The sequence below is a fragment of the Triticum aestivum genome, chromosome 7B, assembly GCF_018294505.1.
Source record: "Triticum aestivum cultivar Chinese Spring chromosome 7B, IWGSC CS RefSeq v2.1, whole genome shotgun sequence".
In the NCBI taxonomy this organism is placed as follows: domain Eukaryota; kingdom Viridiplantae; phylum Streptophyta; class Magnoliopsida; order Poales; family Poaceae; genus Triticum; species Triticum aestivum.
Genome location: NC_057813.1, coordinates 664,214,647 through 664,227,461, shown reverse-complemented (window position 1 = coordinate 664,227,461; position 12,815 = coordinate 664,214,647).

Here is a 12,815-nt window from a genome sequence, read left to right as displayed (position 1 = left end):
GCTTTTTCATTATCTGTGCAAACAGGGTTATTCAGCTGCATTTTGGTGGAACTGCACAAATGTACGTATGGAACCGGCATATATGCGGAGTGCGAGGTGTGCCAAGTAAAAATTATTGACACCAACCATGCTGCATGCACGCATTGGCATCCACCACAACCAATGGGATGTGTGGCGCTCTCTATGGACGGATCTTTCTTGGCAGCAAATCCTCTAACCAAATACTATTAGCTTATATTGGCAGTTTTCTAGGGAGTACTCTTTTTTGAAAGAAGCACCAATCTATTTTTCTTTATTTGTACACTGTGTCACAACTTTGACCCAAAGGTCCAGAGCTATTTTAGGGTGATTGGCATAGTACTCGGAGACTAATTGTAAGCATGATTTTCATTAGCTTTCACACTGATTGTAAGCATGAGCAGGTGGAAGATTAGGTTAGTGCGAAGCTTACCTTAAACCCTACCGCCACCGTTGAAACGAGGCGAGTGTCGAGGGAACCGTGGAGAACGTAGGGGAAGCGATGTCGCGCCATCCGGCCTCCTCTTGCGGTGGGAGAACGAATAATCATGTGCCTCCGGCTAGCTCTGCACCCTCACGAACGGCACACCATACTCGATCGATTTGTTATCCTCTGGGTGCTCGACCTTCGACCTGTACGCCCACCACCTCCGCCTGACTGTCGCCTCGGGCGAGTCTGTCTGCTCCATCGCCCATAGGAGATACTCGATGAACTCGGAGGACTGTGGCGTGACTGCCGCCGAGGAGTACATGTACATCACCGCCCTCATCGCTGCCATCTCGCTCTTTCGCATACATTGTCACATGGCCCGCACCGTCCTCGAAATCTCCCACTCATTGTCAAACCAACTAAGGATCTCCTTTAACCTGGCTAACTTTGCCTGGTCACCGTCGGTGATCTGCCTGATTCGCTGTTGCATCCTCTCCATAGATGTCGTTTTGAGTGGTCCGGTGCTAGCTTTGGAAGATGGGAGGAGAGACAGTGGTCTTGCAATAGAGAAGAGGGAGAGGAGAGGAGATGCTTTTGGAATGGAGATGATGGAGAGGAGAGGAGGTGGTTTTGCAATGGAGAGAAGATCAGAAGAGGGAGAGGCGGGACGGTGGTTTTGGAATGGAGATGATGGAGAGGAGAGGAGGTGGTTTTGGAATGGAGATCATGGAGAGGAGAGGAGGTGGTTTTGCAATGGAGAAGATCAGAAGAGGGAGAGGTGAGACGGTGGTTTTGGAATGGAGATGATGGAGAGGAGAGGAGGTGGTTTTGCAATGGAGAAGATCAGAAGAGGGAGAGGTGAGACGGTGGTTTTGGAATGGAGATGATGGAGAGGAGAGGAGGTGGTTTTCTAATGGAGAAGAGGCAGAGGAGCGTGCGGCAGCAATTTAGGATTGGGCGAGAGGGCCGGCGCGCTGTGACTGGATCAAAATCAAAATCAATTTACCCTTCAATTAAGAAAGCAACCCCACATTAACTAGTCTCCCTTTTATTTTGGGTCATAATTGACCATGATTTTTGCACATAAAATATATGTTATATGTTGCAAAAATAATATAATTTGAAAGTACATTCAGATACGAACCTAACGATACAATTTTTGGTGACATCCATTCACATTTTGCTTGTCACATACAGTACGTGGTCAAACTTTGACCCAAAATACACAAAACAACAAAAAAATACTTCCAAGACCAGCGCCGCTCTTCCGCTCTTCTCCTCTTAAACCACCGCCGCTCCTCTCCTGTTCCAATCTAAATCCAGCGCCGCTCCTCTCCTCTTCCATTTCAAAACCACCGCCCCTCCTCTCATGTTCCAGTCCAAAACCAGCGTCGCTCCTCTCCCGTTCTAATCCAAAACCAGCGCCGCTCCTCTCCTCTTCCATTCAAAAACCACCGTCGGCGAGTGAAGGTGCTGTGGAGAAGTAGATCAATGGAGGAGTACAACCGATACGTGAGGATCGCAGATGGCGACCCTGTGAAGCTAGCTAGGATGTTAGAGATACAGTCTTGGTTTGACAACAAGGACCAACTAGCAGCGACAGCGACATCCATGGCCAAATATCTGCAACAAAGCGAAAAGGCGGCGATACTCCCGGAGTGAGTCGCGCCGGAGTACATAGAGCTTCTCCTCTGGGCCATGGAGCAAACAGATTCACCGAATCCGATCGTGAGGGAGCGGTGGTGGGAGTATCGATCCTAGATGGAGCATCCACCAGAGATTGAGCATCTACAGGGTGCCGTTTGTGAGGGTGTCCTGCCAGAGCGAGCCGGTGGAGTCTTCGTCGACCGAACCCAACTGCAAGAGGAGAAAGCAGTTGGCCCGATGACGCTTCCCCGCCATCGTCTCCCTCGCCGTTCACATCGTCTCACGGGGCGGCTGTCTGCCGCCTAGGAATAGGAGGGGACTGCCCCCCAGCCCAATAGTCGGGCAGGTTGTGAATTGTCAGGAGGAGCTTAGGGTTGTCAGTATTTGCTGGTTGTGAATTGTGTTTTGTGTTGTGTATTTTGAGAGTACTTTCAGATATGAATGTCTTTTGAATTTCAGATTTGCAGTATTGAGCATATGAAGAATTTTGTGAATTCTAGAGATCTATTTTTAGCACTTAAATAATTTAGTTTCATAGGAGTATAAAAGTGCAACCAAGAAGAAACTGCAAGTTTCAGTTTCAGATAAGAAACTGCAAGTTCAGTTTCACATAAGAAACTGCAACTTTTAGAGGCAGAGCATTTATATTAACACGGCCTTTTCAAACAGGCTTAGCATCATGTTGGAAGTTTTATTCATGGTCGAAAATGGAACTACTAGCCAGTTAACACCATGTTGATCAACATTCATGCATAGCACATCTTCATATGATGCACTGTCAAAATGCCCACACAATGTTGAGTGTGCGAAACACAGAGAAAACGAGGGACGGAGTTTTGGCAAGTGTTGGACGTGGTTTTGGGCTGCCCCGTCTAGGCTTTCATTTTTAACATGCGCAGCCCACGACCACGGGCTCCTGTTCATCCAGCCTCCACCGCGCGCTACTCCACCGGCTACTATTCAACCACCCCTCCACGGGTACCCCTCCACCGTCTACTGTTCATCCCGCCCTCCACACCACGTGGTCCTGTTCAACCACCCCTCCACGGCCACCCCTCCACCGTCTACTGTTCATCCAGCCCTCCACACCACGTGGTCCTGTTCATCCAGAAGCAACACCACCGCTCATTGTTCATCCAACCCCCCCTGTAATGCTCACTATTCATCCCAGAGGCAACATCGATCGGCTTCAGTTAGCAGCAGTAGTGAAGGAATCGCTCCATCGGGTTCAGTTAACAGCCATTGATCGATCGCTCGGGTTCAGTAACGCATAGCCTGTAGTGCAATCGCTCGGGTTCAGTTAGAGCCCAACGCCTCGCTCGGGTTCAGTTAGAGCCAACGCCTCGCACACACGTGCGTACCTGTACGAGATAAACGTGCATCGCTCCGCCCCCGACCTCCAACCATAACCGGCAACTCCCCGAAATTTTCCTCCCCCTCGCTTCTACCACGGTTTTTTCCGTCATGGACGGCCCAAAGAATGTCATGCAGCTGCGTCTCTGGCCCGCCCAGGACGAAAAGCCCATTTTCTGTCATGATTTTCTGTCATAGAAGTAGGAGCCCACCACATCTATGATGATACCGGGTTTTGTCACAATTATCGTCATAGAAGTGTCATATGTATGACAGAAAAAAAATCGTTCGGCCCAAAATGTCACGGATGTGTCTTTTTTTTGTAGTGTCGGGTTATGGAAGAAGTTGTTCTACCTCGTCCCACGCAACCAGGGGGGATCCATATGTCAAGTGGGCGCAGCCGAAATGTGGCGCGTCGCCGAGACCGGATACCTGTTCGGCACTCCCAAGAAGGCATTGATACGTCTTCGTCATATCTATAATTTTTGATTGTTCCATGCCAATATTCTTCAACTTTCATATACTTTTCGCAACTTTTTATACTATTTTTGGGACTAACATATTGATCCAGTGCCCAGTGCTAGTTCCTGTTTGTTGCATGTTTTATGTTTCGCAGAAACCCAATATCAAACAGAATCCAAATGTGATAAAAACGGACAGAGAATTATTTTGGAATATTTGGGATTTTCCGGAGGAAGAATGAACGCGAAACGGTGTCTGGGGTGGCCACAAGACAGGGGGGCGCACTCTTCCCCCTGGGTGCGCCCTAGACTCTCGTGGGTTACCCGTAAGGTGGTTGACGCTCTTCTTTTGCTGCAAGAAAGCTAATTTTACGAGAAAAATCTGGGCGAAAGATTCACCCCAATCGGAGTTACGGATCTCCACATATAAAAGAAATGGTGAAGGGGTAGAATCTCAGAACGCAGAAACAGAGAGGTACATCCAATCTCGGAGGGGCTCTCGCCCGTCCCAAGCCATGGGAGCCAAGGACCAGAGGGGAAACCCTTCTCCCATTTAGGGAGGAGGTCAAGGAAGAAGAAGAAGGGGGCCTCTCTCCCCCTTGCTTCCGGTGGCGCCGGAGCGCTGCCGGGGGCCATCATCATCACCGCGATCTTCACCAACACCTCCGCCATCTTCACCAACATCTCCATCACCTTCCCCCATCTATATCCAGCGGTCCACTCTCCCGCAACCCGCTGTACCCTCTACTTGAACATGGTGCTTTATGCTTCATATTATTTTCCAATGATGTGTTGCCTTCCTATGATGTCTGAGTAGATTTTCGTTGTCCTATCGGTGATTGATGAATTGCTATGATTGGTTTGAGTTGCATGTTTTATTATTGGTGCTGTCCTATTGTGCCCTCCGTGTCATGCAAGCATGAGGGATTTGTGCTGTAGGGTTTGCAATATGTTTATGATTTGCTTATGGTGGGTGGCGTGAGTGACAGAAGCACAGACCCGAGTAAGTAGGTTGTTTGCGTATGGGATAAAGGGGACTTGATACTTTAATGCTATGGTTGGGTTTTACCTTAATGAATCTTTAGTATTTGCGGATGCTTGCTAGAGTTCCAATCATAAGTGCATACGATCCAAGTAGAGAAAGTATGTTAGCTTATGCCTCTTCCTCAAATAGAATTTCAATAGTGATTACCGGTCTAGTAACCTAGTCAATTGCTTAGGGACAATTTCACAACTCCTACCACCACTTTTCCACACTCGCTATATTTACTCTATTGCATCTTTATCTAAACAGCCCCTACTTTTTATTTACATGTTCTTTATTATCTTGCAAACCTATCCTATCACACCTACAAAGTACCTCTAGTTTCATACTTGTTCTAGGTAAAGCGAACGTCAAGCGTGCGTAGAGTTGTATCGGTGGTCGATAGAACTTGAGGGAATATTTATTCTACATTTAGCTCCTCGTTGGGTTCGACACTCTTACTTATCGAAAATTGTTGCGATCCCGTACACTTGTGGGTTATCAAGATCTTTTTCTGGCGCCGTTGCCAGGGAGTCATAGCGTGGGGTGAATATTCTTGTGTGTGCTTGTTTTCTTTATCACTAAGTAATTTTTATTTGTTGTTCCTAGTTGTTTTCTATCTTTAGCTATGGGTAGGAAACGTAAAATACCAAAAAACTAGTTGTACCTACTGAACCAATGGTTGAAGAACCACTCAAAATCTATCATACTCCTGAAGCTTTTTACTTGGATCATCTTCGATCCCTTTGTGCTCGTGCTGAAACCCCCACTAGTTTAGTTGAGGGCAAATCTTTCGATGAGCATGCTTGTTTTGTGCGACACCGTATATCTGAAAAAGGGAAACTATTATGGGATCAAATTCAACGTTTGCAATGCTATGTGTCGGTGTCAAAACCGGCGGATCTCGGGTAGGGGGTCCCGAACTGTGCGTCTAGGCGGATGGTAACAGGAGACAAGGGAAACGATGTTTTATCCAGGTTCGGGCCCACTTGATGGAGGTAAAACCCTACGTCCTGCTTGATTAATATTGATGATGTGTGTTACAAGAGTAGATCTACCACGAGATCAAGGAGGCTAAACCCTAGAAGCTAGCCTATGGTATGATTGTTGTTCGTCCTATGGACTCCATCCGGTTTATATAGACACCGGAGAGGGCTAGGGTTACACAGAGTCGGTTACAATGGTAGGAGATCTACATATCCGTATCGCCAAGCTTGCCTTCCACGCCAAGGAAAGTCCCATCCGGACACGGGACGAAGTCTTCAATCTTGTATCTTCGTAGTCTTGGAGTCCGGCCAATGATGATAGTTCGGCTATCCGGACACCCCCTATTCCAGGACTCCCTCAGTAGCCCCCGAACCAGGCTTCAATGACGATGAGTCCGGCGCGTATGTTGTCTTCGGCGTTTGCAAGGCGGGTTCTCCTTCACGCTCCATGTGTTTGCCGGATAGTGTCCGGTTGCTTCATAAATGTTGCGCTCCTTGGCTTCCACGTCCAATAATGGTCTTCTTCCACGTGTTGCACGAATGCGAAAAGCCAGGGTATTCTGACGTTTTACCCCCTAGCTGCGCGAATAAGCTGCCTATAAGAGGGGCGAGGATCCAGATCCAAATCACACCATCCTCCTTCCGCAAGTACTCATCGAAGCGCATCTGACAAGAAACCCATTCCATCATGGATAGTCGACGCGGCTCCTCTTCTCGCGCTCCCAGTCCTCAGCCAGGAGATTGGAGGAGATGATCAGTCCCGCATAGCGAGTTAGTGACTCTCCAAGCAAAGGGATACCTTCCCCCAGCCTTTATGGTTCCGGTTCGAGCCAGACTGGCCACCTACAAGGGTGGGAAGCAGGCGGAGAGTGTCCCCAATCCCTCCAAAGGAGAGCGGGTATGCTTCGTCCCCTACTTAATAAGGGGACTCGGATTTCCCATACATCCGTTTCTCCGGGGGCTCCTGGAGTTCTACGGACTCCAACTTCACCACCTCACGCCTGCCTCCATTTTGCACATCGCGGGCTTTGTAGCTCTTTGCGAGCTGTTCTTGGGCATTGAGCCCCATTTTTGCGCTGTGGAAGAGGCTGTTTTGCCTCGTACCTCGTTCTCACAAGGGGTTGATATATCAAGTGGGCGGAGCCGAAATATGGCGCATCGCCAGGACCGGATATCTATTCGAAACCCCGAAGAAGGCGTCCGAAGAATGGCCTTCGGAGTGGTTTTATTTGGAAGACGCCCCGCTGCCGGATCCAGTTCGGATCGGCCTCCCGGAGTTTAGTAGCGCTCCTCTGAAGAAACGCCTGAGTTGGCACCCACGGAGCCCTCAACGGGAAGATGACAGGAGTGTCCACTATCTGATGGGCCGGATACGGTTACTAGCCCATTCCGGATTAACCATGATTGGAGTCATGGCCACATGCATTATGCGAGGGGTGCAGCCGCTCCAATATAGGGGCCACCCCATGTGGGATTTCAACGGGGAGAATGACGCCACCCGTCATAGCCGCACGGGGCCGGGATCGGCTGCCTATCTGGTGAAGATCCTGTCCGGCTTGTACAAGGGGGAGAAGGAGGACTTCCTCCGCACGAATCCATTGAATGGATTCTCCATGAATAACCCTCGGAGCTAGGTAAGCGGACGCTTATATATCTGATCCGTGCTTTCAAGGATAAGTGTCTTACTTTATGATTTCGACGCAGGAACTACGCCGAGATGTGGCGGGCATAAAAGGCCCAACTCCACAACCCGAGGATCCGGGAAGATCCCTTGATCCGGCCTCTGAAGAGGATCCAGACATAAAGGTGGATTTGATTGACGGGGTGTTCCACCAGCTCAGCATAGACAATGCTTTAGTCGCCATTACGGCTGACTACCCCGATTTATGTCCGGCTTCCCAGGTGAGTACGATCGAAGTCCTGACACCGTTACTTTTTTAATGCTTATTTCTTATCATCATGCACCAATGGCGCTTCGCAGGAGGTGCCTTTACGGCGGGAAGCCGAGCCCGCGGTGACTAACCAAACGAGGTCAGTGCGGCCAAGCAGGCGGAAGAGGAGTGCGGCACGAATCGAAACGTCGCCGCAAAGGTATGGTGCACCATTGTCTTTTAAGGGAAAGACTCCCGGGAGGTATATTAATGCTCATGATTCTTCCAGGAGAAAGAGCGCTTGCCGGACTGAGTCCAGAAAGGGTGCCAACCAAGCCTCCGCCAGCCAGGCTCCAACGCCTGGTCCGGAGGGGGAGGCGAGCGCAAGGCACGAGCCGGATGCTCCTCCAACAGAGGATGCCAACAGGTTGTCCGCCACCAGGTCTGAGGTGGAGAGCGCCATGAATCCCAGGCGCCGTCGGACAGTTCTTCGTGACGCGTGTTTCTCCCCAGAGGCGTTGAATGCCTTTAATGCGGGAGACGCGCACCTCCGTGCTGCTCAAGATGGTTTAACCAGAGCCACGGAGCAGTATGTAAAAGACATACGGGTGAGGAATTTTAATAGTTATATATGCCAGTAGCCCCCGAGACTTAAAATAGTTAAACTAACTGATTTAAGGATCATTTGTTATGCAGGATCTTACCGAGAAGAATACCCACCTGTCCCAGGAGCTTCAAGAATGCAAGGCCGAACTTGAGGCCGCACTAGCCGCTGCCGGGGGAGCCACGGAGACCCCCTCTGGTAATTCATATTTTGAAAAGAAGTAGTTTATGAAGTGCGGCGTGTGTGTATAGTCTGACAATAATATTGCAGAGGGTGCCGGACTAGATCCGGACAAGCAACATCTTTTGCGCCAGTTGAAGGCCGGTGAGAGGGTGCTTATGAAGGTGCAGCAGGAGAGGAACAAACTCCAAGATGCCAACACCCAGCTGGGCGAAGAACTAAAAGATGTTCGGGTCCAGCTGTCTAACTCCGTAAAGGAGAATCGGCGGCTTCGTCGCGGCATTTATAGTAAGTGCTTGAGCAAACTCTTTTGAAAAGAAGAGTTCGGCGAGGAAGTCGATTGACAGAAATGTGTCTGTAGGTGTGCTCACGGGTCGTTCGGCGGAGGAGATGCCTGGTTCCACGGGAGACCCTCTTCCCGAGCTGCTGCAACTACACGAACGAGTTCGGCAGGCGATGAGCGGCGTCGTTCAGGCCCTATGGCCTTCCGTCTCCCTACCCGAGGGCCTTGGAGGGCTTACTGAGAAGCTTCAGGGAGTACGGCGGCGTCTCCGTCTGTGGAAGATATTGGCCTGCCGTCAGGGCGCCAGGCAGGCCTGGGCCATGGTGAAGACACGGTACCCGAAGGCTGACCCAAACCACATGGCCGAGGTCGGACCTGTGGGGCCCGATGGGAAGGAGATCCCTGTGAGCCTGATGTACGGCCAAGTAGAATTGGCCGCAAAATATTCCCAACAGGACTGTAAATTAGACAGCCTGTTAGATGGGATTGAAGAGGAGTACAATCAGTCAGTTTGACGATGTAATTTTAAAATGACATGAAAAATGCCTTCTAGCCGGATTGTAGATCGTTTGTCTTTGCGGACCTTTTCGCTTCAACCACGGGACCCAACAGTCCGGAGTGTGTCCGAATACCCTTACGGTTATAAAAGAACCGGGGCATGCATGGAGACAAGGCGTAGGGGTCATAATTGCTTTATCAGACAAGTGACCAACTAGCTATGTTATATTACATGGTTAGTAAGAAACATCTTCCAGGGAGAATAGTTCCGTTAAGGGTTCCTTTCCCTGGGAGGCATGCCCTAAAGTGCATGTCCGGACTGCGAAAATAGCAGAAAAAGCATCTGGGGGCAGATAAATAAGTAAGTAATAAATCATCTTTCAGGTCACCGACCGAATATTCCCTTAAGAACGCTAGCCTTCGGCTTCACCCAGTCTGAGGTACACATCCGGCTGACCCGGCAGTAACAATCGCAGAGGTGCTCCCTTTACCTCCTAGCCGAACAATCGGGAACGTAGGGGTAAGCACAGGAGCCAGGCAACCCGGCTTGGCCAAAACTTAAGTCATATCGATGCATATAATGGTGATCAAAAGGTACATGCGGAAGTATGACACATGTGTTGGGCATGAAGCTCATAGAAATAAGCTTCTGTTAAAGAAGCCCCCGGGTATACCGAGTGCGAGTAGCACATCGAGTGAGTGCGAACAAAGCGCGGATCAGCCCTCAAGGGGCTTGTACTGAAAGAGGGAGGAAAAAGGAGGGAAAACAAAGACAGCGAAAAAATATGAAAGGTGGATGGAGGAAGGAGACGAACCCTGAGTCCGGCGCTAGGCGTAAAACCTTCGGAGACGGGCTGCGTTCCATGGGTTTGGCTCGAGTCTGTTGTCAGATGCGTTGCGTAGACGGTATGAACCGCCGGTAAGGACTTGGTCAATGATGAAGGGACCTTCCCATTTGGGCTTAAGTTTGTCCTTTTTCTTATCCGGCAGGCGTAGAACTAGCTCGCCAACATTGTAAGTTTTGGCCCGTACTTCTCTGCTTTGATATCTTCGAGCCTGCTGCTGATAGAATGCGGAACGGGATTTTGCCACGTCACGCTCCTCCTCTAAAGCGTCCAAACTGTCCTGCCGATCCAACTCGGCTTCTCTTTCCTCGTACATGCGCACGCGAGGTGAGTCATGAATTATATCGCAGGGCAAAACTGCCTCAGCGCCGTATACCATAAAAAATGGTGTGAATCCGGTTGTGCGGTTTGGCGAGGTCCGCAGCCCCCAGAGTACGGAGTCGAGCTCCTCTACCCAGTGCGTGTTAGATTCCATGAGGGACTGCACTAATATGGGTTTGATGCCGCTCATGATTAGACCATTTGCTCGTTCCACTTGACCGTTAGTTTGAGGGTGGTAGACTGAAGCGTAGTCGAGCTTGATGCCCATGTTTTTGCACCAGAGTTTCACCTCGTCGGCCGTGAAATTCGTGCCGTTATCAGTGATGATGCTGTGGGGGACGCCAAACCGGTGTACTACCCCGGATATGAAGTCTATCACAGGTCCGGATTTTGCCGTTTTAACCGGCTTGGCCTCTATCCATTTGGTGAATTTATCCACCATGACCAATAAGTATTTGTGCTTGTGGGTTCCCCCTTTAAGGGGTCCAACCATGTCAAGCCCCCAGACCGCGAATGACCAAGTGATGGGTATAGTTTTGAGGGCGGTGGGTGGCATGTGGCTCTGATTAGTAAAGAGCTGGCAACCGATGCATCGTTGGACTAAGTCCTGAGCGTCTGCCCGGGCGGTCGGCAAATAAAATCTTGTACGGAAGGCCTTGCCTACAAGGGCCCGGGCGGCGGCGTGGTGCCCACCGAGTCCGGCGTGAATTTCAGCCAGGAGATTTCGCCCTTCCTCTTCGGAGATACACCTTTGAAGGACTCCGGTTGTGCTTTTCTTATAAAGTTCTCCATCATGGACCTTGTAGGCTTTAGATCGCCGAACTATGCAGCGGGCCTCATTTTGGTCTTCGGGAAGTTCCTACCTGATTAAGTAGGCTAGGAATGGTTCTGTCCACGGGGCAATTACTGCCAGTATTTCGTGGGCTGAATCTGTTATTTCATTGGCTGAGCCACCGATTGTGTCAGAATGTTCTGTGTTAGGTGATGCAGTTGGTTCCGGATTGTTATTTCCGGACTCCTCTTCCCATAATACGGATGGCTTAAAGAGCCGCTCCAGGAAGATGTTTGGAGAGACGGCATCGCGTTTTGCGCTGATGCGTGCCAAACACGTCTGCTGCCTGGTTATTATCCCGGGCTACATGGTGGAATTCGAGTCCTTCAAACCGGGCTGACATTTTTAGGACGGCGTTACGGTAGGCTGCCATTTTCGGATCCTTGGCGTCAAAGTCTCTATTTACTTGGGATATTGCGAGGTTTGAATTCCCGCGCACCTCTAGGCGTTGAATACCCATGGAGATTGCCATCCGGAGGCCATGTAGGAGGGCCTCGTATTCAGCTGCATTGTTGGAGTCCGTGTACATTATTTGAAGCACGTATTGGACTGTGTCTCCGGTTGGGTGACGCCAGCCCCCAAGCCAGCCAGCATTCTGGAGCCGTCGAAATGCATGATCCAATTGGAGTATGCGCCGTACTCTTTAGGGAGTTCGGCTTCGGTCCATTCGGCGATGAAGTCAGCCAGAACTTGCGACTTGATAGCTCGCCGTGGTTTGTAGGTTATGTCAAATGGTAAGAGCTCAATGGCCCATTTTGCAATCCTGCCCGTCGCGTCGCGATTGTTTATAATGTCGTTGAGAGGTACTTCGGAGGCCACCGTTATGGAACACTCTTGAAAGTAGTGTCGCAGCTTCCGGGATGCCATGAACACCGCATACGCTATCTTTTGATAGTGTGGGTACCGGGACTTGCACGGAGTTAAGACAGTGGATACGTAGTACACTGGTTTTTGAAGAGGGAATTTGTGCCCTTCTGTTTTTCGTTCGACGACGAGTACCGCGCTGACAACTTGATGTGTTGCTGCGATATATAATAACATTGGTTCGCCTAGGTTGGGTGCGGCCAGGACCGGATTTGTTGCCAATACGGCCTTCATTTCTTCGAGTCCGGTCGTGGCAGCATCCGTCCATTCGAAATGTTCGATGCGCCGGAGGAGGCGATAGAGGGGCAGTGCCTTTTCTCCCAAACGGGAGATGAAGCGGCTTAGAGCCGCCACGCATCCAGTTAGTTTTTGTATCTGCTTGAGGTCTTTTGGGATATCCAATTGTGACAGAGCTCGGATCTTGGCTGTGTTTGCTTCAATTCCTCTACCGGATACAATGAAGCCCAAGAGCTTTCCGGCTGGTATGCCGAAAACACATTTTTCCGGGTTGAGCTTAATGTCATATGCTCGAAGGTTGTCGAATGTCACCCTCAAGTCGTCTACTAGAGTTTCGACGTGTTTGGTCTTGACGACCACA